This window comes from Nycticebus coucang, chromosome 5, assembly GCF_027406575.1.
Source record: "Nycticebus coucang isolate mNycCou1 chromosome 5, mNycCou1.pri, whole genome shotgun sequence".
NCBI classification, from domain to species: domain Eukaryota; kingdom Metazoa; phylum Chordata; class Mammalia; order Primates; family Lorisidae; genus Nycticebus; species Nycticebus coucang.
In genome coordinates this window covers 20,906,719-20,933,183 of record NC_069784.1, presented here as the reverse complement: position 1 = coordinate 20,933,183, position 26,465 = coordinate 20,906,719, and the positions used below count along the sequence as shown (strand labels likewise).

At 41.1% G+C, this 26,465-nt stretch overlaps 1 protein-coding gene across 2 annotated transcripts in view; it reads right to left on the bottom strand.

Moving 5' to 3' along the window:
• LRRC8D (leucine rich repeat containing 8 VRAC subunit D) overlaps nucleotides 1–26,465 on the bottom strand; it is a 104,187-nt gene that overhangs the window by 62,996 nt on the left and 14,726 nt on the right. The window contains exon 1 of one of the 2 annotated variants that reach the window (XM_053590839.1): nucleotides 9,337–9,351. The exons of the other annotated variant lie outside the window; for it this stretch is intronic. The gene's annotated coding sequence lies outside the window, so the exon portion shown is untranslated. Of the gene's footprint in view, nucleotides 1–9,336; nucleotides 9,352–26,465 lie in introns of those variants that run through there. 2 annotated transcript variants of the gene reach the window in all.

The following is a 26,465-nucleotide window of genomic DNA, read 5'->3' as shown; positions in this document are numbered from 1 at the left end:
ACTCTGCTGGGAATACAAAAACACCTGAAGTCTGACATATAAATAATCAAATAGCAAAAAACTTAAATAGCAGTATGCATGTGATTCTGGAGGTGGTACAGGTTTTCTTCTCTTAAACAGACTGTAAACTCCTTGAGGGCAGGGAATGAGTCATCTTCAGTATCTCCCACAGCACTGAGCATCTGTGGACTCACAGAGTTCTGCGGATGTCAGTTACAGAACAGAAATAAAAGTACGTCACTTCTCCACTTATCCTTGAGTAGATTCACATTGATCAATTTTTAAAATTTCCAATAGCCATTCCATTGCATGGCATACAGTAGGCACACAGTAAATCTGATGAATAAATGAATCAAAAGAAGCAAGAAATAGTCAGGTGCAGTGGCTCATGCCACTGGCAGGTTGATGCAGGAGGATCCCTTGAGCTCAGAAGTTCAAGACCAGCTCGAGAAAGATCAAGACCCTGTCTCCACTAAAAATAGAAAAATTAGCCAGGTGTTGTGGCTGGTGCCTGCAGTCCCAGCTACTGGGGAGGCTGAGGGATCCCCTGAACAGAGATGTTTGTGGTTGCTGTGAGCTAGGCTGAGGCCATAGCACTCTAGCCTGGGCGACAAAGTGAGACTGTCTCAAAAATATAAAAAAATAAATAAAAAATAGGGCGGCGCCTGTGGCTCAAGGAGTAGGGCACCGGTCCCATATGCCGGAGGTGGTGGGTTCAAACCCAGCCCGGCCAAAAACCAAAATAAATAAATAAAAAATAAATTACCTAAATTGCCATGACAGAAGGCACATATATCTGTCTTGTGCACCTTTAAGTCAAGTCCCTGGGCCCAGCACAGGGCTTATTAGTACACAAAGGGGATATAACATATGCCAAAGAGCAACAGCTACTTTTCTGGAGGAATTTGTCTCCCAACCAATTGCCAATGTTTCCAGTCTCCTGGCCCAGCTCATATCCAAAAGAAGCTTGATGAGCAGGCTTAAACCAAGAAATGGAGGTCCTGGTCCCAACTCCTGTGAGCATATGGCTTTATCTTCACTTCCCCGGCAGCTGCTCCACATGGATAAAATGCTTCCAGATGCAGACTCACAGGCAGCTTATGGCTTGAAGTTAGCAGGGCCAATTCCCTGCCTCAGTTCATAGCCAGGGCCACCCTCAGCATGGCCTCACTGATCTGGGCTAAGGGTCACCAGGCCAATGACCACTTCACTCTGCTATCTATTTGGAAATGCAAAGCAGAAGATAAAACTGAAGTTCAGTGAAACTGTTCCAGGTGAATGGAATGGAAACCACAAAGAATTCTTGCCCAAGAGCAAGGCTGGTGGCTCTGGGAGATAGCACACGCTGGTCAGACCTTGTGACCTCCCACGTGCCCCTTCCCAGAATCATCCTGGTGCCTGTAGCCTGGATGACTCAACTCAGTACTAGGTTTGCCTCCATCTCGAGCGGCTTAAAATTCTTCCTTGAATCTATAGATGTAGTTTCATGTGTAAAAATCTTATTTCCTTGATGGGAAGAAACGTCCTCAAAGGAAAACGTGGTGATCTGTGATTGAAACACAACTTGATATTGTGTTTAGTTTTTTGTTTTCTTCTTTTGAGACAGACAGAGCCTCAAGCTGTTGCCCTGGGTAGAGTACCATGGCATCATAGTTCACAGCAATCTCAAATTCCTGGGCTTAAGTGATTCTCTTGCCTCAGCTTCCCAAGTAGCTGGGACTATAGGTGCCCGCCACAACACCCAGCCATCTTTTGGTTGTAGTTGTCATTGTTGTTTGGCAGGCCCGGGCTGGATTCAAACCCGCCAGCTCTGGTGTATGTGGCTGGCGCCTTAACTGCTTGAGCTACAGGTGCCGAGCCATGGTTAGTTTTTTTTTTAAGTCAGTATTTATAAACTGGGAGGATGCACATCCAAATCCCAACTCTTTCTGTTTCCTGAAGTACTAGAAGATCTAGCAGCCCATGATCCACATACCCCATGTTAACAACCACGGTGGCTGAGCTACCCTCCACCGTGCAGACAGACCACGTGGCTACCGGTTTGCCACAGTCCTCAGCCAATCCTTATTTTCTATACTCTTACCAGCCTTGCCCTGTAAAAATCTGAGAGTGAAAACTATTTATCTAGTCAACCCAAGCTAAAGTCTGAGCATCTTCCCTGATACCATTCTTTCCCGCTTTCCTGATATCTAGTCATTCAGAAAGTTCAATTTACCTCTGAAGCATTTCTGCAACTCTTAATTGTCCAAATCATTCCCTGTGGCATTCACTCTAATAATCTGGTCATTCCACTGAAACAAAATTCCACTGATCCTATACTTTTTCACAGTCCCTCAGTTCCCCTGTGTTTTCTCTCCCACTTGCCTTTTTTCCTTGTATTGAAGCTCTTCTTGCCTCCTGTTAACCTAACTCATCTGGCATACCACAGTTCTTATTAAATCCAAATCTCTGCTTACTCTGCACCTGCGCCTAGGCTGCTGAACATATCTAGAGAAAAGCCTTCATCACTGACCAACAAATCCTATTTTAAATTTTTGACTACCAGTCTCAGGTAGGTCCTGGCAATCCTAGTACATTTCCCTAGTCCATCATGCTTCCCCCTTCCTAAATGACAATTTCATACATTCTCCTCTTTAGAAATCTCCTCTCCACCTTCAGGTAGAAAACCACGTGCACTGTACTTCCCCAAGAAAATGCAACGGAGGGAGAATTTTCACAGGCTCCCACTTCCACTTTCACCACCCTTCCTGCTGGCTGAATAGGCAATTAGATGAAAAATGTTACAAGAGATGTGAAGAGCAACAAAGGAAGGAGAAATCAGTTTGGACTTGGAAGGATTACAGATAGCAATGGAGCTGAAAATAAGAAGAGAAAGGCAGGTGAGCAGAGATTAACTTTGGAACTGTTAGAGCTAAGTAGGTAAGACTCTGCTTTTCATTCTGTGGAAAATGGAGTGCCACTGAGGATCTTTAAACAGGGCAATAACATGATACATGAAATATACATATACTTGAAATAAAATAATCTAGCATACTATATCAGGATATCATGCAGAGATCAGTTTGGAGACAATTGCAATAGTCGCAGCAGGGAAAAATAGGATGTTGAACCTGAAAGTTGAAGGGGGATTCAAAGGAAATAAGATATATAAAAGTGTCTAGTTGGCTGGGCAAGAGCTACCACTTAAATCTTACTTTCTGATTTAGATTCAATCAATATTTATTAAGTCCTTTCCATATAGATATAAGACACCAAGCCTGGAACTTTTACATACTAACGGGGCAGTTCTATCACTGCTCTTTACATTATTGGATAAAGAGCCCAAGGCTCTTAGCAAAACAAAAAAATCCAAAACAAACCCAAAAATCAAACCCAGATCTCTTAACTATTAGTAGTCTGGCGTTCTCTCCGGTTTATGACCATGTCCAACTTTATGAGACCCTCCTGTATTACAGTCTAGCACTGGAATCTAAAACTCATCACTCCGATACCAAAATATTTTGCATTGAACACTTTGCCTCTCATGGTCCTAGAAGAGACTCTGGAAGTCACGGTTTTCCTCTGGATAAGATAATCTCACCCCAGTCTACCTTTCCCACCTCTTGTTCAGTTCCCAGTCCCTACCAACCCTATATTCAGCTACACCATACCATTGGACATTCTTTGTTTGCCCTTAACCGATTCACTCATTTGCAAAGTCAAGGCAACAGCGCCCAACCAGACAGAGACACGCAAAACATATGGAAAAATACCTTGCACATAACACACACCAAATAAATGTTACTTATTATCATCATCGCCTCTCCCAACCTCAGTTCTCTTAGAAGTTCACTCCATACCACCTCTTTGGCTCCTTCCAGGAAGAATTAAACGGCTTCTACTACACTTCTCAAATAATTTGATTGTAATACCTTTCATAGTTTCATTTATATTCTGGCTAATGTACACGTGTCTGTTTCCCCAATTAGAATGCAAAAGAAGCAGCTCTTTTTTATTTTTACCTCCCATGAAGTTAGCATGGTGTGATGGGTAGAGCAGGTCCCAAATAAATAACTTTTGAAAACAGTCAGGTATATTATAACTAGGAAATCATTAATTAATTTTAAAATGAATTTCAAGGGCAGATGTGACTATACAACACACAGCATTAGAACAAAAGTATGCAATCAGAGGATCACAATTGATAACTTAGTCTCACCTACAATTTAGGGAAAAAGAAACAGTTGCTTGTACATAATGCTACAAACAAGGTAACATCACAGATTTAACAGGAAAATATTTGTTATAATATCCTCCAAGTGTACAATATCACAGGACGTGAGACCATCTTGCTAGCTTCCTATCTATTTCCACATCCCTAATAAAATCTGATTGAGCATGTCCAAGGTCTTTCCATAGAAGACTAAGGTCCAGGTCTCGATCTCAACAAACATCTCCTTACACTGAGCTCCAGTCTGTCTTCTCCATAGCTTCTACTCGTTAATTCTAGCTCTGCAATGTATATTAATAAGGTTTATACCCCCAGGAAATTGGTAATTGGAACCAATCTTCTAAACTGCAAGCTGCACCCAATCTCTACAGTTCAACAAAAGGAGAAGGAAAAATATTGAATTTATAGCCAGAGGAAACGCTTTTACCGCTTGCTCTTGTTCAGATGAAGCAATGCAAAGGGGTGTCAACGGCTGTAAGTGTACTAGAAAGGCAGTCGATGTAAACTAGTAGGCAAATACACTGTGGAGACGCAGAGCAGGGAGGGGCAGGGAAAAGCACAGAAAAACAGAGCCCGCAGCCAAACACCTGGGCGTCCTGGACAGCCAGGGCCCTTGGGGGCCACATCACACCAGAGACTTCCATATTTCTGCATCCCCCCTCCCTTGCCTAAGATGACTGAAGTTTCAGGCTATGCATGATTTCAAGTTAGAGGATATTAATGGTTGACATTTCTCATTTCTGTTCTTTGTAAAATGAGCCCATGAAAACTCGGCAGGCTCAATGCATCTCAAACACAAGCTAGAACAGAACGCTATGGCCTGAAGGATGAGACTACTTACATAATAAAACAGATCTTGCCATCTAGGGCAGGCTTTCTTCTTCTATTATTTGCTTATTAAGCAACACAGTCTTCACAGATCAAAAAGGCAGTTTTGGAGATCAACAGTTAAGCATATAATATCTGCTGAACAGTGTTATCCCAGCCTTAGAGAACAGATCTAAGGACTAAAAGGTATAATTATATCATTGTTGTCTCAGAAAACCTAAAAGTAGATTTTCAAGAGGCTGCGTTCACTGGAATCTGGTAAGTCTTTAAGTGATAGTGTTCGCCCACGGCAAGAATATAGCACTGGATCATTAGTACATAATACTAAAGATGAGAGTTACGGAATCACTGAATTTTTTAAAAACCATAGTTATATGATTCTGAATACTTTTCTTCACTTTTTTTTTTTTAATTCCTACTGCTGCTATCATTTACACAAATAATTGTTAATTCCCACCTCCCAATTTGTTCCTGGCAGCCCTGCTCAGCTTCTATAAAAGGGAAGACACTGAGCTTACTTCATGTTAGGAGACTGCACGGGTCAAAATAAAATAGAAACATACTTCCTTTCAAATATTACGAGGACTTCTTCTGCTTCAGGAGTAAGTACTAACACTAAGAAATGTCCTGATTCTAAATAAATATGCCTGATTTATTTCTGAAGAGTTTCTGCCAAATATCCCGGCCATCTAGCAATGTTTACAGTGGCCATCAATAAAACCCAGACAATGCCACACCATGGAGGCCACATGCTGGACCCACCAGATTTACTGCAATGAACCTGCACAGAAGGAGACAGAAACACAGCTGGTCTTCAAACTAGGAACAGACTACATTAGCCAAGTTAATATACAAATTACCACGGTGGAATCTACTTTTCTTAAAACAAAAAAAAGGGGGGTGGGGAATACAATATAAGGATTATTCTCGTATACCATGCTATGAAAAATTCAAGAAATAATAAGAGCAGCAAACAATGACCAAGTTTTACTAATTGCAAGACACTTTTTTAAGATTTAAGACCTCCTAAAAATCTGAGAAGGTGGCATTATCACTATCCTTGTTTTACAAAGGAGGAACTTACGGAAGAAACAGGCTAAGTAATTTGACCATGGTCAAAAGGCTGTTAAGGGGCAGAACTAGATCCCAACACAGGTTACTTAATAACCACAAGAGAAGAAAATGAGGATTGTTCAATATTTCTTCCCAAATGCACCCTTTCTAGCTAGATGTTTCTTTCCCTGGTCTCCCTCTTCCCAGAGGCCTGAAGCAGCCCCTGGTCACTATTCAACCCTTTGTAGCCAATCCCACCCTGAAAGCCTCGGTCTAGTCCTACACATTATCCAACATGGGAGCCATGTTTAAATTAATTTTAAAAAATTAATTAAAACTAAATAATTCAAAAACTTCAGTTAGTCACATTATCCATACCTCATGTGCTCCATACCCACACTTCAAGTGGTAGTGGCTATCCTGGACAGAGCAAGTAGAAACATTTCTATCTTTGCAGAAAGTTCTACTGGATAGCTTAGCTACCCAACAAGCTTTTTCTATAAAGGGCCAAATAGTAAATGTTTCAGGCGTTGTAGGAAGTGTATTCTTTATAGTAATTACTCAACCCTACTATTGTAATGCGAAGCATCCACAGACAATACACAAACTAACCAGTATGGCTATGCTCCAAAAAAACTTTATTTGAAAAAACAGGCAGCTGTCCCACAAGCCACAATTAGCTAACCTCTAATTCCAGATGACTCCAGAGTTTTCCCTTGAATTTCCCCTTGATCTCCCACTAGCCTGCCATCTCCCTCCCTAACCAGCAGAGAAAATAATTGCAGCAGGATTAGAATCTCTCTTCACTCTCTGTAGAAAAACTTGTCTCATGGAACTCCTGTACTTCAAATGCACATCCTCTAATCCAGGGAAGCTTAAAATAGAGATTTTTGGGCCCCATCTGCAAAGACTGATTCAGTAGGTGTAAAGTGGAGCCTAGAACTCTGTATGGTCCATGAACCTTGTAATGCTTTAACCATGGAGGTCTGTGGTCTATGAAAAACACTCCTTGCCAGCCAAATACCAGGTGGGAGGAGGGATGGAGAGTTAGGTAGTAAATCCTCCTCTAGTAGCTGTACCCCTAAACCACAGAGAGAAACCTATTACATAACCTCGGTAGCCCCAAGAAAGCACAAGTGTCAGTGGAGCAGATGAGGGCACGACTGAAGCTTTAAATGGGTCCAGCAGGAGACAGCTCTGGGTGGAAGGAAGTCTGGGAAGTAGGGAAGAAAGACGCTCTCCCAGAGGCTGACTTGCTCCCCCCGCCCCCCCGCTCTGACTACATGATGTGTCATCCTATCTGGTGCTCTTGGAACCCAAAGGCAACACAAAGAAAGTTCAACAGTCTTTCTTTACCTAATTTTTTCTTCCTTTAAAAACAGATTCATTCATTATTACCTGTGACCTTGTGTAAGTTCCTCAACATCCCAGTGCCTCAGTTTCCTCATGAAACAAAACAGCATACAAAGGGTTCTTGTGAAAATCAAATAAATTAATTTTTGCAAAGCACCTGGAACACTGGCACAGGGTAAGTACTCTTTGTTTATTAAATAAATAAAAATGCCAATTAACATTTAATTAGCACCTCCTATGTGTCTTTGTATTTTGAATCATGTCCAAAAAATTCTAACTGGCTGCTTAGCCTGTATGAAATAACATTAGTCTATAACTTCATTTAGGTAACTTTTTTATCCTCATAATGTTCTTGAGGGATATGGATGGGATAGATATTTCCCCCACTTAATAATGAGAAAATAGGCAAGAAAGGTTGCCTTGTCCACATAAGACCAGAAAACTAATGTTAAAGGATTCAAATTCCACACGAGACATTCCCATGACAGGAACTACTACATGATAGTCTTGGCAAAGTCTCAGTAGAACTAAGAATTAAATGGACATATGAATAAACATTCTCACTAATCAGTTCAGCCAGCCTCTTCTTCTACCAGACTCTTAACATCTTTGAATTACAGGCTAAGATACTATCCTTACTTTTATATATGTATGGCGACTGTGCTCTTTAAATGCCACCTTTTATCTACATGTCAAATTCAACATCTACAATTCAGATTACTGTACACTTCATCATCGCTAGATGACAATGACATCTCTGGCAATATATACTGAGTGGCGAGGAAGGCAGGAGCCCTGGGTAAATGGCAACGCGTGGCCCAGTCTTTGGCTTTTGTTCTTTTTTCAGGTGATTAAGTAATTAAAAGTAGAACAATAATTCTCATTATTCCTGATATAAAGAGACACATCCAAATATGACACCCTTCTTAATATATCACTAAAAGTAGTTTTGTTCTTCTGAAGGAAAGCAGACTCATCATTTAGAGGTCATACAGTCTACCTTTTTCTCATTACAGATGAGGAAATTGAGGTTCAAAGAAGTGAAAAGATGCATCCAAGTCTACATAATTAGTTTCTGGCAGCACCAGAGCTACGGGTCTATAGTTACAAGCTTATAATCCATACAAACTGCTACCTTTTACTTCTAGTTTTTCCCTTTAATGATCTTTTTTGGCTTTGTGAGAAGAAGTTTAGTCATTAAACAAAGTACCCCACAGACCTTTTGATCATAAGTGCCCCATAAATATTTGAGTGGACTGAACCAAATCTGGACAGAACTTATCCCCATGAGTAGCACAATGCTTAATCCTTAAGATGATCCCATTTGTGATTTTCAGTTTCCATAGTGACAAATAACATTTACTGCTACATGTGGCCTGGCTTACATCTATGAACAAGCATTTCCTGATTAATGGCAACTCCCACAAGATATAATGTCCCAAATATTTTAGACAGCTGACCAGGAAAGAAACATTCCCCATAGAAAAGATTAATAAGCGATTAAGTCATTCAGCATCAAAAGGCTCTCTAAATTTGCTGTGAAACAGCCAATTCTCTGACCTTACAAATTTGTTTTAGGAGCATCATGGAAAACACTTGGGCTTTATCAACAAACTTAGAATTATAAAAGTTAGAATTGTGAAAACCATGCCATACGTTTGATTCCACAGTTTAAATTATGATAGTTTTCCATCCTACACAATTGTAAAGATGTATTTCATATTTTAAGTCTTCAACTGTTAGTTTTATAGAAGGGTCTTGTTTTATATCATAGTCTAATGTGTTCATATATTTGGAACATTTCAATATTGTCAATCCATTCTTCACACAAACCTGAGCCCCTGAGGAAGAGGAAGAAGCCACGGAGAGGAAGCCTGAGCTTTGATACCCACCTGGTCCTTCCCTGCCTCCAGCTGGCTTTGGTATTTGGTAGCTCCATGTTTCTGTAAGAATTTATCAAAATACTCAAAGTATTAGGTCATTAAAAATATAAGGAGGGGAGGCCGGAGGAGGGAGGGCATTTGGGGGACCTCACTTAATGTGCATGAGGCAATGGTACAGTTCAAAACTATTAAGAGTACAATTGTGATGGATGTGTGACTCAGTGCAGTGTAAGCATTTCACATTGTCTATCAAATCAGTACACTGAACCCCACAAATTCATCAGTGTACACAGTTATGATGTAATAAAAATAAATAATAAAAGAAAAAATAAAATAATTAAAATGTTAACAAAAATAAAAATACAAGGAGAACCTTAAAAGGGTATATATGCAATTTTACAATTAGAAATTTGTTTTTTCTTCTTCTAGCATCCTCTTGCCAGAAGGCTGTAACACAGAAGCTGATTTTGATCTTTTTTCTATTTTGCAATTTTGTGTTGAAAGCTTTGAGGGGTTGTTGAGTTACAGGAGAGGGGTCAAATATTTTTCAAAGAGGACAGGTTGAATTGGTATCTTGGTGTTCCCTGGATCTCTCTGATCTTTCCCCTGTACGATTACAGAAGCCTGTACACACTGTTTCCAAGAACATTTCAGCAAAATTGCCTTTGGTGAGAACAAGACAACTGTTCACAGTCTGGAGAGAATAAGTACATCTTTTGGACTAAAAGGCTGGCTGTAATACAGTTAAAAAACAAAACAAAACAATCTTTATTCATCTTTGGCCATAAACTATTCCCACCTAAAATTCCCAAAATGTTATCCCAATTTCTACTCTACTCCAATCCTCTCCCAAATTTGTGGAAAAATTTAAGCAAAACAGTAAGTTAATTTTTTAATTTGCGGCAGTGTCTCACTCTGGGGTAGCATGGGGTCAGACCTCACAGCAACCTTGAACTCCTGGGCTCAGGCAATCCTCCTGCCTCAGCCTCTCAAGACCCTGGGACTTCAGGTGCCCACCACAATGCTCAGCTAATTTTTTCTATTTTTAGTGGAGACGGGGGTCTCACTCTTGCTCAGGCTGGTCTTGAACTCCGGAGCTCAAGCGATCCACCCGCCTCAGGCCCCCCAGAGTGCTAGGATTACAGGCGTGAGCCACCACTCCTGGCCAGAGTTAAACTTCTTAAAAATACTGTTTCACACAAGTTTTGAACACACGTAGCTAGGCAGTTACTGTGTCTACCTGGCATGGGGTAGGAAGCACAAGAGAACAAAAACACAAGCACCCACTTCAGGGAAAGGCAGCTGCTTTCAGCAAGCAGACAGAACCCAGGGAAAAGTTAAATCAGCAAGTACAGACACTTCATCAACAATTAGATATATTTCTGATAACATGGTTATTCTTAAGGAAGATCTCTTAGAGATAGGAAGAAAGCAGAAGAGAACACAAACGTGTTGGATACAAAGTATGACTGGGTTGGTTCACGTCTTGCCTCTTCTATAATAAACAACAGAACAACGTTCTGCCATCACCTTAGAAGAGTAACGAAGAGTACAGAACGAGTACAGGAAGCACCGACAGCTAACTGTTTCTGGGTAGTTTTGGCCTTTTTATCTGGGATGCGCAGCACTTCTGAAGACCCAATGCTCTCCGTGTTCCACTTTCCATGATAAAGCTGCCCACCGGCACCCAGGGCGACTCCATTCAGGGATCACGTACTGAGAGCTGCCAAACTTGGTGATGTCAGCGGATAATTTACATTTAAACTCTGGCACTTCTCCTGCGAGAACCGGCATTTAAGTTGGAGATGGAATATACTCTCGGGAAAGTGACATTCCAATTTGTAAAATAAAAATTTGAAATTCTGCAAAAGATTGCCACGTACTGAGGAAGACATCAACCAAGGAAAGGAGCCAATCCTAGGTCAACAGAAACACAATGACCTAAATTTTCAATTCCAAATGAAGTAAAAGTTATAAATACCTGAACGAAAAGAGCAAAAGTGGAGAAATAGGAAGCAGATTAGAATAAAGAAACAAACAAACAAAAAAAAACCCCAAAAGATGGCAAAGAAAAAAAAAGGCCAAAGACCCCATAACCTCGTAAGATTTTCAATGATTTTCTTTTACTACAGAAAAAAGCCACTGAAGATAGTAAGACAAATCTATTCACCATCTGTACCAAACCATAGGTAACCAGGTACTACGGTTTGCCAATTATTTTCCAAACATCAATCATGAAGTTTTATAAAGAAGTCTATTCACATTTGTCATTAACTTTTGAGATAACGGTTAAGGTGCTGTTTCGGTATTCCTGTACATAGTATGATATAATATGATATGACAGAAAGGGAGAAGAGTGTTAGTGGGGAAAAGAAGAAAATGACTACCAGAGACCCAAGAGTAATCATGCCATGTGCAAATTAACATAAGAACAAATAGGCTAAGAATCATAAACTTGGTGTTCTGTTCAAATATATCTTAAGTCGGCTCAGCACCCGTAGCAAAGTGGTTACAGCGCTGGCCACATAGACTGAGGCTGGTATGTTCGAACCCAGCCTGGACCAGCTAAACAACAATGACAACTGCAACAAAAAAATAGCCAGGTGTTGGGGTGGGCACCTGTAGTCCCAGCTACTTGGGAGGCTGAGGCAAGAGAATCACTTAAGCCCAAGAGTTCAAGGTTGCTGTGAGCTGTGATAATGCCACTGCACTCTACTGAGGGCGGCACAGTGGCAAATAAATAAATAAATTAATTAATTAAATACAAATATATGTCTATATATATGTATGTACCTTAAGTCTAAGAATAAATATATATTTTTCAGAGTGGCAAAGGGTATTTTGTAAGTATCTGAACCCCAAAAGACTGCTCTACGCAGGCGATTAGACGAAGAGAACTGGCCGGGTGTGGTGGCTCATGCCTGTAATCCCAGCACTGTGGGAGGCCTAGGCAGGTGGATGGCCTGAGCTCAGGAGCTGGAGACCAACCTGAGCAAGAGTGAGACCCTGTCTCTACTAAAAATAGAAAAACTAGCTGGGCATCGTGGTGGCAGGTGCTGGTAGTCCTACCTACTAGGGAGGCTGGGGCAAGAGGACTGCTTGAGACCAAGAGTTTGAGGTTGCTGTGAGCTATGATGTCATAGCACTCTACCCAGGGTGACAGAGTGAGACTCAGTCTCAAAAAAAAAAAAAGAAAAAGGAAGAAGAAAAAGAGCACTCTACTCTGTGTGTCTTCAATTAATCATTAACAAGGTTCCAAATACTGATTCAATCTCAGGTAATCTTCTACTCACTTTTTTTATTTTTTAATCAAAGCACAAAATACAAACCTTGTTACATTATATTATTCAGAAGACTGTTACATTTAACCCTAGTTAGACATAAAATAATCTCACTCTATAAACATCAGACAGCTGTGAGAAAGGACCAAAGATAGTCACCAAACTCAGTGTGTGCAGTCTTTACCTCCTAGCAGTGGCAAATTACCTTTTTCCACCAGCATTTTACTATGAACAACTTACATAACTTTGCACCCTTGAGACACAAATGAAACAACACAGGAAGTTTCACTCCAGGAGCTACGTAAAACTGTGTTAGATACTTTGGTTGAAGGTATGGAATGGCCTATAGAGACTACCCAAATTTAAATCTTTTTTTTTTTTTTTGCAGTTTTTGGCCAGGGCTGGGTTTGAACCCACCACCTCTGGCATATGGGGCCAGCACCCTACTCCATTGAGCCACAGGTGCCGCCCCTAAATTTAAATCTTGTTTATTTATTTACTTGAAGTCTCACTCAGTCACCCTGGGGTTGAGTGTCCACAACCCACAGCAACCTCAATCTGTTGGGCTTATGCAATTCTCTTGCCTCAGCCTCCCTAGTAGCTGGGACTACAGGCCACCACAACACCTGGCTATTTTTTTTAGGGATGGGGTCTCACTCTTGCCCAGGCAGGTCTGGAACACCTGAGCTTAAGCAATCCACCCTCCTAGGCCTCCCAGAGTGCTAGGATTACAGGTGTGAGCCACTGCGCCTGGTCTCCAAATTTAAATCAAGAACAAAATGCCCAGAATACTACTTTGTTGCTTAACGATTACCAAGCTGAACAAATGCTGAATGGGGTATTAGGGAGGGGGGTACCTAGCTCCAGGCTGTACTGATTCCTTAGTGTCTGTTTTCCTCACACTAAAGATGTATCTTGAGTCAATGTTGGGACTGGATAGCTGGGAAATCATATGCATGACCAGGCTGAATTTTAGGTGGAAGGTTGCCAGGCAGTGTCAGCATCTCTCATCTTTTCAGATGCTTCCTAAGTTTCCCTTCTAAGTGCAAATTTTGCAAAAGCAGAAACAGTAGTAAAAGTAATTAAGAGTTTAAACCTTTTTCTTGCCTTAGAAAACTACCTAAGAGTAGGAGACAGTCTAGTCTTTGTCAATTTTTTAAAAACCTGAAACACGGGCAAACTAACTTCTTTTGCCTTCTAATTAAGTTGGAAAAAGCACCCCAAATCACAAGAAGCACAACTATTCCCAGACCATCAGAGGAGAGCTCTGAACTCACATCTACCTCTGGCTTTTACATTCCTGACCCCACCTCTCCCCACCCTCCAACTCCACATCAAAGACAGCCGCTCTTCCATGTCTCCCAAGCTAGAATTCCAGCAAACGTCTTCAAGTCCTCTATCCCACAAGCAGGGGCTAATGGTTTCACCTCAGAAATCTTTCACACTGACCTCCTCTTCCCCACTGCCTACTTCTAGGCTTTAACTCAAACTGAACTCCCTGCCATCCTCCTCAACATAGTCCAGTCCACACTCCTCGATGCCACAAGCTGTATTTTGTTAGAAAAGAAAATCCAATCATGACTCTCCCTGGGTGAAAATCCTCGGCTGGTTCTAGGATCAAGTCCAACTTTCCCAGGTGTGCACAAGATTCCAGCTACCACTTCAGATGCAGGCACGGCCTCGTACCCAGGGAGGTTCCAGCCACTTTCAGCTGCACCTGCAGAGAGGAGGCCAGGGTAGCAGTCACAAAATCTCTGTGACAATAATACTGTCAGCATGTATAAAAGTTCCCCTTCTACATCTCCTCAGCTCCCACTGGAAAGACGAAGAGGGGTAAGAAAGACTTTGTGTATTGAGTACAGTGGTTGAGAGCATTGGCTGGAAGCCCCGACTCCTCTTGCATTGCCTCTTTACAGCTGATGTGATTCTGGGCAAAGTTACGTAGTCACGCTGAGCCTACATTTCCTTTTCTGTAATCTGGGAATAAGAGTAGGACCAACCTCACTGAGTTACTGTGCCAATTAAATGACACAAAGTGTGGTACTTAACACAGTGCCTGGTATAGAGTGAGAACTCAACAGTTAACTCTTTAGTACTGTTAGAACTGACTCCCCTTATTTGGAGGAAAATAAGGTAAAGTATGTTTCCATGAATAAGGCTTCAATGGCATCATGGAATTCACAAATACCTTTCCTGTGTGGGGGGTGGTAGTCCTGAAAGAGATAAGTTACTTTTTAAGAAATCTGCATAATTGGAGGGGGCCAACTTTTAAGAATTTAATACAGAGACGTTTTATTTGCAACCGCTTTTTATTTAATGTGAAGTTCCCCACAGAACCCATTAGCTTCTAATTCTTATATTTTATGATTCTAAACTCTGGGCGTGTTGGCTACATTCAATGTTATACCTTCCTCTAAACCAAGAATAAATACTTTGTTCTAGAAACCAAAGGCGTACTGGGGGATATAAAGATGGCTTTTATATTTTCCCATCATTTGAAGGCCATTCTTTGGCTGGATTGTGCTGGTACTTTAGCATTTGAAAGGGCATCTCTTAGACTCACCTCATCTTCTACCTTTTCTCTTCCCTCCCTTGCTTATTATCATCAATAAGGATTCCATTTACCAGGTTCCTGAAAATCAGACTGTTAAATTGCTCCTGCTTAACTCTGGACCTGCCAACAGGCAGTTCTCACAATGAGGATGGCCATTCTCTCTTCATCTTTCAATCCTTATAATTTGCATCACAATTTCTATCCTTCAAGAATTCCTGAAAGATACGTTTCCTTCTTCAGTTATCCTGAGGATGTAGAAAAACTTTAAAGACACTGAATTTTTATGAAATGTCCTCACGTGAAAAGATGCTCTGCATCCTTAGTCATTAGAAAAGTGCAAATCAAAACCCACAAGGAGATACAACACTTTGTACCTACTAAGATGGCTATTACCCCCAAATAATAACAAAATAACAATGTGGTGAAATCGAAACCTTCACTCATTGCTGGTGGGAACTGTAAAATGGCACAGCCACTTTGGAAAACACCTTGGGCAGCGCCTCAGAATGTTAAATAAAGAATTACCATATGACCTGTCAATTCCACTCCTAGATACACACCCAAGAAAAATGAAAACTTAACTCCACCTAAAACCTTGTACGCACACGTTCATAGCAGCATCATATGCAACTGCCCAAATGTGGAAAAACACCAAGAGTCCATCAACCAACTAGCAAAAATAGATAAATCAAACGTGGTGTATCTTGTTTCAGTTTTACAAGATGAAAAAGTTCTGGAGACCTGTTCATAAAATGTAAATAGACTTAACACTACTGAATGTTACACTTTAAAAAAATGGCATATTTATACAATGGAATAGTGTTTGGCCATGCTGAATCTTAAAAGCATGCTCAGTGAAAAAGCCAGTCATGAAGTGACCATAAGAATATATGAAAAAAATTATATACTACAAGATTTCCTTTATATTAAATGTCTAAAATAATCAAATCTACAGAGATTAATGTTTGCCAGGGCCTGGTAGGATGGGGGGAAATGGGAAATGACTTCTAGTGGGTATAGAGTTTCTTTCTGGGTGATATTGTGCTCTAAAATTGATTGTGGTGGTCACATAATTCTTAAAATGTACTAAACATCGTTGAATTGTACACTTTAAATTGGTCAATTGTATGATACATGTATTTTATCGCAATAAATCAGTTAAAACACACATCCAAAAAATAAAATGACTTAGCTAAGTTCCCCTGATGTTATACCTGGCTTAATACCATACCTTCAATGGGGCGGGGCGGGGGCGGGTGTCCTACATCCACACCAAGTTTTCCTTTTCATGTTAAGGATAAGGATCTGATATACCTGAAACCCCCCCAGTCTCCCCTAAAAGTGCCCTTGCTGATACTGCCACTTCCTCAACTCGTCCTCCACGCTCCTGAGAGGCAGGGCTGCAGGGTTACCCAGGTAACCAGGAACAACCGGACAGAGACGCCAAGGGAGAGCTTATCTGGCCTTAGTGAGACCAGAAAACAAAGCTTGCCATCCTTCTCGCCAAGAAGGGGTTTTGGAAGATGCAGGGGTAGGTTAGGACCCTGGCTAAAGAGAGACAGACAATTACAGGGATAAGGGCCCACGCGAGCCAGAACACTTCCAGAAACACAATACCCCAGGGCTGTGTGTGTGCCCAGTTTACTATGAGTGCTAAAAGCAAGTGTTCTTAAACAGGGGTCTAAAGACCTCTACAGGACCACCAACGCATTCAAAAGTCTATAACTTCTCCAGAATAATCTTTCAATTTTGTCTTTTAATCTCAATGCTAATCTAAAAGAATGACTATAAATTCGCGCTGGACCCGTGAATGACCCCTTTACTGACAGAGTGCCGGGGTGCATTTGTGACTACAGAGGCATGGAGGGTTCCTGTGCTGGGAAACACAGATGACAACGATAAAAAAAAAAAAAAATCAAGACCCTTTCATTGACCAAGACATTGATTTCATGGCACCATAAAATGACAGCAGTGGATAACATACTATAGAAACTGCTACAAGCTAATGAGGACAGGACAGAGACAGACTCGATACATACAGTCATACCCAGGGAAGGTCGAATGACACAGACAGCAGGACAAAGGTCTTGTTTTAGCAGTTCAAAAATTATAAAAAGGAGGTGATGATAAGAAAGTTACGTTCATGTTGTTTTCCAAATAGTGTGACTGAGTCATTTCTATTACCTACTGACTTCCTTCAATAGTCTGACACTTAGCTCCGTGCTGAACAGTTAACATTTTCCACATCTCTAAGAAATAAAATCAAGAAACATATTCCTGCTCCTAATTCTAGTAATAGCTGAATTGGGCATATATTTGATGTTGATTTTAGTAACTCTGAAATGCTAACCTGATCTCTGAATGAACAAGACATTTACAGCTCTAACAAGAAAATTATGAGCCATGAAAATCATTCAAATTGTAACTCAAAAACTGCTCAGGGGAAGAGCTGTAGTCTGATAGGGTCGTATAGTCCTGAGCTAACAAGCAAGGCCTTCCAAAGTCCATAATGTGCTTTTGAATAAAATATTTATGGAAACAAGTATTCTCTACACTATTATCAAAAGCCAAAGGACTCATCTGCATTAAGTGTATATTTGTGGATTCAACATAATAGTTTTACCTTAAAAAAAAATCAACATAGATAACTTAGCTTTGGCAAAATTCATCATATTAATATTGTTAAGTTTTAATGGTTTTAAAATATTCCTTATATTTGTGATTTCTTATATGTTTTAATAGCTGCATAGGAACTATAAAGAGTATATATCTTTTTTCACGTATGTTCATATGTAGTACAATTAAGCAAAGTTCATTTACATCAACAAAAATGGTCTGCTGAAAACTCTCTTTAAAGGAGAGAAATTTAAGCTGGGTATGGTGTCTCACACCTGTAATCCCCAGCACTTTCAGAGGCTGAGGCGAGAGCACAGCTTGAGGCCAGGAGTTGAAGACCAGCCTGGCGACATAGCAAGGTCTCCATTTCTACAAGACATAAAAATGTTAGCTGGTTGTGGTGGTATACGCCTGTAGTCCTAGGTACTCAAGGGGCTGAGGTAGGAGGATTACTTGGGCCCCAGAGTTCCAGGTTGCAGTGAGCTATGATCATGACACGATACTCCAGCCTGGGCCACAGGGGCAAGATGAAGGGAAGGAGGGAGGAAGGAAGGGAGCGGAGAAACTCGTTCATAGCTGTTTGGTAAGCACCACTACCATACGCAGGAATATGGGAGTGATTTGGACCAGGTTCAGTCAATTAAAAAATATTTGCAATCTATGTGCTAGGCACTAGAATATAATGGGAAACTAGAGAGATATAGTTACGTGCTTATGGAGCTTGAAATCTATTAGAAAAGGCAAGTAATTGTAATAAATTAAGTGTTGAGGATATACTTGTTTCTCTGGAAACAGCAGGGGACCTAATCTAGTTCAGGCGTTAAACAGGACTTCTTGAAGGACATGGCATTTAAGTTAAGACAAAAGAAAAAGGAGTTAGCCAAATACAAGTAAAATAACAGGGGGTTGCAGGGAGTGTGTGCCAGGCATCAGCCACATCCTGTGTCAGAACTCGCCATCTGTGGCTTGGCACAGTGGTTAGGGCGCTGGCCATATACACCAGGGCAGGCGGGTTTGAACCTGGCCTGGGCTTGCTAAACAGTGACAACTACAACAAAAAAATAGCCTGGAGTTGTGGCAGGTGCCTGTCGTTCCAGCTACCTGGGAGGCTGAGGCAAGAGAATCACTTAAGCCCAAGAGTTTGAGGTTGCTGTGAGCTGTGACGCCACAGCACACTATGGGGGGTGACATAGTGAGACCCTGACTCAAAAAAAAAAAAAAAAACACAACTTGCTGTCTGAAAGCTTGGCCAATTAGAGGTATAGAAGGAAGTGTGCAAGGCTGCAAATGGAATTTATGTCTGGAAGGTGGTGGTAGATAAGGCAAGAGCTCTAGACCGGAGACGGAAGCAGTGTCTTCTCCATGCAAGATCTTGACGTCGTCTTAAGAAGTCCGGCTTTTACCTGCTTAGTAAGGGGTTCTGAGGACAATCAGAAGTCACTGGAAGATTCTAAGCAGATCATCAACATATTACATTTTTGTTTTATGAAAATCCCTTAGGTTTTAACGTGGAGAGCACTGCCATTCAGAAACAGACAAGACATGCTGGTGCCACAGTGGGAGCTGTGTGTCACAGCAGCCTACTGGAGAGATCCAAGAGACCTCAGACCCAATCTAAGAATTTAAGAAAGAATTGAGAAGACCCGCCATTCATGGCATGTGGGAGTTAAATGAAAAGGATATGTTATGGAAAATGCTGGATACGTGTTATCTTTCATAAAGCGAAAGAAAAATGATAAGCCCTTGCAAATTGAGGACCACCTGTACCTGAAGGTGTACAAGTTGTTTGAGAAAGTATTTTTGTTTTCCACGTAATTTCATACTTCTGTATCTATTGCAAACAATTAAAAAAAAAACAAAAACAAAAACACAACTGACTTGCATAATCACTCACACTCAGAGGCAGCGGCAATATTCAAAACAAGTCTGTGTCCTTTTTGGAAAGTCTTGGTTCAAAGACAAAAAACAGAAGACAAATCTTTTGATCCTCACATTAACATGGTGCTTCATGAAAACCCAAGCCCTACTTAAGACCTTTCTTTGAAGGGACAGTGGGGCAAGGGCGCCACATCCCAGGCATTAGGTTTAAGAGGGTGGGTCTCTGCACTTTATACTGCAAAAACATGGATTTAAATATCAAAAGAGCTAGACTCAAGTTCAAATGACCAATGCACCTGGCAGAATTTAGCCCAGCATAAAATCTCTCTGAGAAAACTGACCATTGTCTGAGAAAAAAAAACAACCCTGGCAAATTTTTCCCACAGCCCATCCCCTCATGAACATTTTTAATATTTCAAAAATGCTTAAAAACCGGAACAAAGCAATTTCAAAATTTCAAAGGGTCAGAGCAACTGGAATTAGTTTAAGAATGCATTATACATGAAAGAAAGACACCAAGGCTTTATAAACAGGGCATCTTCTTTCTTCACACCAAAGCACAAGAAAACAAAGGAAGAACTAAACTAACCCAGACCACAGAAAATATCACATGAAAGGAAGTTCATGTCTGGCCTAGTCTGCAAGAGAAAAAATCTGAAATAAACAGCCTTGGCCTGCATGAACTCTCTGAAAGCAAGGAGTCTGAAAAAGGTGAGGCACAACCATTTTGAGCACCTTGAAAGTGAGAGACAGCAGATCTTTATTTTCAGGTTACTAGGGTGACTAGAGCATCCCAGGCTACCCTCAGTTGCCTCTGTCTCCACACAGCTCAGCCCGACACCCGCCCACTGTGCCATCTATCCACATTCCGGGTCTGCGTCTGCCTCTGCCTCCTCCTTCAGGTGCTGCAGACCTGAAGGCACTTATGTGGGCGATCCTTTATTTTATTTAGTCAACACTGTGTCATGCATGCTAATGCCAATCACCGTTCTAAATGCTTTAGGAGAACTTAGTCCTCGTGACAAGATATGAGGCAGGCACCATTAGTAGTCTTGTTTTACATGCAGGGAACTGACGCACTGAAAGGCTATAAAACTTACCTAAAGTCCAACAGCTCGTCAAGGACACAGCTGAGATCTGAGTCCACTTTATCATCTGACTATGTAGCTACAGAGGTTATTTTAATGTTCTCCTTTATTTCCTGTAGTTCCTTTAAATGAGGATTTATTACCTTTACAATAACATAGAACTAAAAAATCATTTTTATTTTGAAATAGCAAACTGAAAAATAAATAAAAACAAGGCCTTAAATACCCCATCCATAAAATCAAAGGAAAAAAATGCCTTATCTGCAGAAGCCAAGAGGCTAACACGATATCCCTTGGACTGTCTGCACAATAAGATCTTACATTCCACACCCTGTGCCCCCATTACCTAGGCAATAAGGAAAGCAAAAGACAAGAGAGAAAAGGGAGCAACTATAAACTTATGCTCTGGAAAACTGACCTGCGATCCAGTTCCAGTTTACAACTTGATCCTTGGCTCAAGTGATCCTCCTGCCTCAGCCTTCCAGAGTAGCTGGGATTACAGGCACCTGCCACCAAGCCCACCTAATTTTTTCTACTTTTTAGCAGACATGGTAATTTTGCTCTTGCTCAGGCTGTTCTTGAACTCCTGAACTCAAGTGAGCCTCCTATCCTGGCCTCAGAAAGTGTTAGGATTACAGGTGTGAGCCACTGCGCCTGGCATCACTTGCCTTTTTTAATTTCAAGAGTTATGCTTCAAGGAACAAGTCACTTCCCGTTTCTTATTCTCAATTTCATCATTTATACAAGAAAAATCATTGCATTGAGTGGCCCGAAAGCTTCCTTCTAAAAGTAACAATCTGTATGTCTCTAACTGTATACAACCAGATCTCTTTTAGTCATGAAGGATATACTAACAAAATACTATCACATTTCTAAATGGCATCACTCTGCCAAGCAAGTGGATCTTCAAATAGCTTGTAATGAATAATTTTTTTATGCTTTCTCTTACGTATCTATAGCTATTCCCCCAAGTTATGTTAAACATCAGTCTTAAGAGAATGAATGCTTCTGGCCCTTCAGGACCTGACACTCTTCTCTCTCAAATACAACATTTGCAATTACAAGCCTGACTCCAAAACGGAAACTTAAGTAGGGGGAAAGAAAATATTACCAACATAGATGGCTACATCCCTAAGTCCTTGCACAAAATTTTTAAATCTATATCTAACTCCTATCTGATCCTCCGCGGCCCTCACCTACGGAGCAGCAAGTGTCACAGTAAACCCAGGGAAGCTAAACCGGTGATGGGTCCCGGTATTATCCAGGGCTGTCCCATACGCCAAGTCCAGAGGACACAAAGGATCAACTCCTGTTCACCGGCTTGCCCAGTATCAGGCACGGACAGTAATGCTACCGAAGAGGCTTACGGCATCACTGGGAGGCCCTACGGCGCAGGTAGGGAAAAGGACAATGGAAGGTAAGAAAGGTACCAGCAGCTCTGAGAAGGCAGAAAAAGGACGGAGTGAAAGGAAAAGGGGCACAGAGTGAAAAACCACCAAATCATAAAGTCGCCGGAAGGAATAACCGCATCAAGAGCTCTATGTAAATTAAATTCACATGATAATCCTCGCCCTCTTCTGCCCTCATTTTAAAGAGGAGAAAACTGAGGCTTAGAGAACTCAGCTTACTTTCCTAGGGCCACACAGCTAGCAGGAGGCAGAGCTGGTACTCGGGCACGGGCTCTTCCAGCACAAAGCTTGTGACAGAACGACACAGACACACTCTGTGACCTCAGAGAGCGTCTCTGCTCTACAGCCATGAGATTTCAAATCTCCTCTACTCCTTTGGCCAAGGATGGACAGCCTCTCAAAAGAGGCCTCAGGGCCAGGGCCCTGCACAGGGTAATGCAGTCAGAGAAATAGAGATCGTTACACTAGAAAGAAGCTTCTGAGCCACTTGATGCGATGCATCTATGAATTTAGCACTTACACATAGTCCAGCTCTGCATGGCTTTGAAGGTGTGTCCCTTGTATTAACCTAATATCTGCCTCCCTGCAACTTCTGTCTGCCTTTATCTCAGAATATGATCATATCTGCAGCAAATGAAATTTCCTGTCAAAGCCCTTGTTAATAACTTTAAAAGGAGGGATGGAGACTGTTAAAAGAATTAAGGAGGGCGGCACCTGTGGCTCAAGGAGTAGGGCGCCGGTCCCATATGCCGGAGGTGGCAGGTTCAAAGCCAGCCCCGGCCAAAAACCACAAAAAAAAAAAAAAAAAGAATTAAGGAAAAATCTCAAAGAAAGACCTATTTTGTATGTGAATAAATATATGTTTATATACATATATTTATTTATAATTATATTTATACACACACATACACACTCATATATATATATATATATATATATATATATATATATATATATATTGAACTTGTAAGAGAAGAGTAAAGAGCCTTGGGATTAGTAACCTTACTAAGGAGAAGGATGTCTTTGCTTAGTTATTTCATGATAATGATGTACACACATTTCTGTTCAGAAAGAAATGAGTTGCCGGGCACGCATGGTGGCTCACGCCTGTAATCCTAGCACTTTGGGAGGCTGAAGTGGGTGCATTGCTTGAGCCCAGGAATTCGAGACAAGACTAAGCAAGAGCAAGACCCCATCTCTAACAAAAATAGAAAAAACTAGCTGGGCATAGTGGTGGGTGCCTATAGCCCCAGCTACTCAGAGGCTGAGGCAAGAGGATTGCTCAAACCCAGGAGTATCAGGTTGCTGTGAGCTGTGATGACAACACTCTACCCAGGGTGACAGAGACTGTCTCGAAAAGAAAAAGGGAAGAAAGAAATGACTTACCTTCACTTGCCTTAGGTAAGCTCAAAAGATTTAGTTTAAAATATTATTGATTTGAGAGAGATCAAGTGCAGAGGTTTTTATTTCTTCCAGGAAAGCTTAAATTGTCCACTTCCTTTATCTTGGAATGGTTCAGACATAAGCCTGCCTTAAGTAGATTTGGGAGCTTTCTTGCCCTGCACTGATGACAACTCACTTAAGAATAAGAGGCTCATCTAATGAATTACCATCAACTCAAACTTCTTGGCTTTTGGCTCCATCCATGAAGTGGGAATAACAGTTGGCAAATAGGTAATTTGAGATTGTTGTAGAAGTGATGTTTTTTGGCCTGTTAATGTCCCTGCCCACCCAATATACTAACTACTCATTTAGAATTAAATACTTTTTTAAAAAGCAGGTAAATTTACTTTTGCAAATATATAAAATATTTCATATGCCACATTTTATACATTGTGCATAAACATTTATAAAACATCTAATGGGCGGTGCCTGTGGCTCAGTGAGTAGGACACCGGCCCCATATACGGAGGGTGGCGGGTTCAAACCCAGCCTGGGCCAAACTGCAACAAAAAATAGCCAGGCATTGTGGTGGGCGCCTGTAGTCCCAGCTACTCGGGAGGCTGAGGCAAGAGAATCGCCTAAGCCCAAGAGTTGGAGGTTGCTGTGAGCTGTGTGAGGCCACGGCACTCTACCGAGGACGACCAAGTGAGACTCTGTCTTTACAAAAAAAAAAAAAAAAAGTCCTTGAATTTAACACTTATATAAATATTATTTTGATGTTCAGTATTTCTATAGCATGCTGCCAAGATAATTTCTGTCATTTTAAAATTTGCACTTCACTGCCTACAACCACTTCTTGGAAGCACAAGATGAGAGGCGGACTTTCTGCCAATACACCGCTCTAAATCTACATCTTGTGGCCTATGTGGCAGGACTGACCACAGGCTCTCACTTCTTCCAAAGAGCAAATGATCAGGAAACAAAAAGGAACCATCATGAAGCAAAGGGATGAAAAGGCCAGTGGACACTGGCGCCTACCAATCTTTTCCTAGAGTAGTTATTAAAGCATTATAGTTTACATTCACAAAAGTAAAGATAACCTATTTTATCTGTTCTTTTGGGATAAAAGCTCGAGGTTATGGATAATCCTTTCCCTGTACTAAAAATAATGGAAGGATTATTTCATTTCTCACTCAGGTAATTTTCACAGCTATACCTAATGGACAGAATATTATAATGGAGATTTTTGAACAAATTAAAAACAGAGAGGGAAGGGCCCAAAGGCAGCAGGTTGAAGGCACCCAGGCCAATACAGGTAAATGCTTAGATATATGGGCTCGGATGGTAATAAGCTCTAGAATTTTCATCATTCTTCCTTCACTAATATTTCCATGTATCAAGGCTCTCATTTGGAAATGAATAAAAAAAACAAGAGTCCAATGACCTACCCTTACTCTCCACATCTACTTGATAGTCTAGTAGTACAATATATCCTAAAAATAATAAAAATTTAATACCTCCATAAGCTTATCTGGATAAGCATTGCAGAAGCTTGATTTCTGACCTCTCTATACCTTGTAAAATATCTAACATCAAAATATAAAGGCAATTTATTAAATTTACTCCTAATCTCTTAAATGGCAATTGTTTGCATTTTTGTTTCCTTTAAAATCTGTATAAACACAGTTGTAATAATCAATGTATTAAGAAATAAGAATTCGGGCGGCGCCTGTGGCTCAGTGAGTAGGGCGCCGGCCCCATATGCCGAGGGTGGCGGGTTCAAACCCAGCCCCGGCCAAACTGCAATAAAAAAATAGCCGGGCGTTGTGGCAGGCGCCTGTAGTCCCAGCTGCTCAGGAGGCTGAGGCAAGAGAATCGCGTAAGCCCAAGAGTTAGAGGTTGCTGTGAGCTGTGTGACGCCACGGCACTCTACCCGAGGGTGGTACAGTGAGACTCTGTCTCTACAAAAAAAAAAAAAAAAGAAATAAGAATTCATTCACAAGTTTCCTATTTTTGTTTATATCAAATGTTTAGTTTTAATACTTTTAAACAGAATATGACCACCATTTCATTTCTTAAATGAAATTTCCCGTTCCTACTCAGCTATATTAGAATAAAGATTCCTAAGGCTGGGTACAGGGGCTCACACATGTATCCTAGCGCTCTGGGAGGCCAAATGCTTCAGCTCAGGAGTTTGAGACCAGGCTAAGCAAGAGGGAGACCGGTCTGTACTAAAAACAGAAACAAACTAGCCTGGTGTGGTAGCTCAGCCCTGTAGCCCCAGGCTACTCGGGAGCACTCTACCCAGGGAGACAGAGCTCCCTCTGTCTGGTTTGCTGATATGAAAGGGGATCATAAAGAAAAAAAAAAAAAATCCATAAATTTTCACTTGAATATACAAAAGAAAAGACATTTGTTTTTATAGACCCTTCTTTCAGAAGACACAAAAAAACTTCACTTACCATTTATTTATCTGAATGCAAAAGATGAGTAGCAAAAGATAATTTCCCAACTTTATAGGCCAATAAACTGGTATTACAAAACTTACAACAACTTTCTTGAAAACACATGGGAGCTTAGTAAGCACTAAAACCATTTTGTTGTGGCTCAAAGGAGTGGGGCGTCGGCCCCATATACGGGAGGTGGCGGGTTCAAACCCAGCCCGGGCCAAAAACTGCAAAAAAAATAAAAATAAAAATAAATAAATAAATAAATAAAACCATTTTGTTAAAATCAACAATTCAGGCTCAGGGCCTGTAGTTTAAGTGGCTAAAGCGCCAGCCATATACACCTGAGCTGGCAGGTTTGAATCCAGCCCAGACCCGCCAAACAACAATGACAACTACAACTAAAAAACAGCCGGCCGTTGTGGCGGGTGCCTGTAGTCCCGGCTACTCAGGAGGCTGAGGCAAGAGAATCACCTAAGCCC